The 1,979-nt window shown below is 41.9% G+C and overlaps 1 pseudogene across 1 annotated transcript; it reads right to left on the bottom strand.

The window, feature by feature from the left end:
- Window positions 1–1,044: 1,044 nt before the first annotated feature.
- Window positions 1,045–1,636, bottom strand: LOC307095896 (ubiquitin-conjugating enzyme E2 E1-like; annotated as a pseudogene). Its single transcript has one exon. The product of its transcript is annotated as a ubiquitin-conjugating enzyme E2 E1-like (transcript).
- Between the last annotated feature and the right edge of the window lie 343 nt (window positions 1,637–1,979).

Raw genomic sequence — 1,979 nt, 5'->3', positions numbered from 1 at the left:
TCCACACTCCTGCCACACTAAACTTTTTTTTTAGTTCCTCCAGAATAGATGCTATTCCCTCTGCATGGAAAATTTTTTCCCACCTCACCTAATTTCTACTCATCCTTTAGACCTCAGTTTAGGTATCACCCCCTAAGAGTACCATCTCTTTGGGAAGTTCTGTTTTGACTACATCTCAGTGAGAATGTGTATTCAAGAGAGAACCGCCTCTCCATTTGGTCTCACAAAACTTTGTGCTTTCTTCTAATGGTACTTAACACTAAACTCGAATCACTTGTTTACTTGTATGACTCCTCTACTAGCCAGCCTATGCACTCCCTGAGGCCAAAGACCAGGACTGTCTTTTTTTGTTTGTTTGTTTTAATATTGTTTATTAGCACAGTAACAAATGCAGACTTAAGTAGTCTGCAACATATAACCAATCCACTGAGCAACTCCTATTCCATGTCTTACAGTTAACAGCTTAAGGTGTTTTACTACAGGTTTTCACGAGTCCTGATTCAAACCTCTAATCTTTTCACAATAAAGTAGATTGGCATATAAAATAAAATACATACTAACTATTCATTTCCTATAAGTATCTTATAAGCCACATGTCCATTTAACATATGAGATGACAATCTCTAAAAACTGTTAAATATCAATATTCCCTTCCAAGAAGGGAAAACAAGTTTCAATTTTTCTAAACAAAAAAGTATGCAGTCTGGAAGGACTTTCACAGAAATGGCCATGTGTGTAACCTGCACAAAATTAAGCTGGCTTAAATGTATAGACTACAAGCAACTGAATCCAAAGTCTATTCTTCTCTGTACTACATTTTAGCTTATATTGCAGAACTAATGACAATTTAAATGTTGCTATTACCAATTCTGTCTAATGTAGCAAGATCCCTTAAGTTATAACAAAATCTTAGGAAATAAGACTGAATAATACCTGTTATAGAAATACCCTACTCTTTACCAACTCCCACCCTCCCCCACCCCTTCAAAATCATAAGCAGCTCTCTGTGACAGACAAATAATGTAAGAATTGTGAAAACCCAATTTATGTAGCGTATCTCTTGGTCCACTGTCTGTCCATTCTATCATGTTCTGCCTGTTGGTCATATACTGAGTGGCAATACTTCCCACCAAGGGGTTGGCAGGATTACAGTCTGTAAGAAGTGAGCAGATAGAAAGGAGGACTTTAGAAATGGTTAGTGCTGGACTCCAATTATCTTTCAATATGTCCAAGCAGATAACTCCTTGACTGTTAATATTACAGTGATAGATTCTTGTCCGAAATGTAACCTTCGGAGGCTTGAAGGGGTATGCTGGTGTAAAAGTGATATCAAGGAAGAATACACCACCCTCATACACAGATCCTGAAGGCCCTAGGATGGTTGATCTCCGTTCATAGATGTTATCACCGTTGGGAACAGCACTGCAGTTAGGTGGAGGGTCTAAAGTGATATCGGCCAGTTCCTTCTGAATCCTGTTGGCGCTGGTGGAGAGGAGTTTGGAGTTTTTGCTCATGCTGACTTTACTCTCTTTCTTCTTGGGGGTGTTTGTTTTTTTCTCAGTTGGCTGGTTGGAGGACGAAGATGAGGAAGAGCTGGTGCTGGCCCTCGAATCGTCATCCCACATAGCGAACCCCCCACCCCACCCTGCAAACAGCCCCTCTCTTTGTGTCTGGCTGCTCCGTGCCGCCGCGGCGGCTGTGCTGCGGCCACGGCTGGGCCTGGCCACTCGTGTCTCTCTCGCTGGGAGAGAAGCGGAAGTGTAGCAGCAACTATTAAACAGGCAATCAGGACTGTCTTTTTAAAAATATTTTTTATTGACTTTTAGAGAGAGGAAGAAAGAAACATGGATCAGTTGCCTCTTGCACACCTCCTACTAGGGATCAAGCCCGAAACCCAGGCATGTGCCCCGACCAGGAATCAAATGGCAACCTTTCTGCATGGGATGATGTCCAACCATATGAACCACACTGGCCAGGGT

Source organism: Cnephaeus nilssonii (assembly GCF_951640355.1).
Source record: "Cnephaeus nilssonii genome assembly, chromosome: X".
Taxonomy (NCBI): Eukaryota; Metazoa; Chordata; class Mammalia; order Chiroptera; family Vespertilionidae; genus Cnephaeus; species Cnephaeus nilssonii.
Note: the sequence above shows the minus strand (reverse complement) of the source record. Positions and strands in the feature narration are given on the sequence as shown.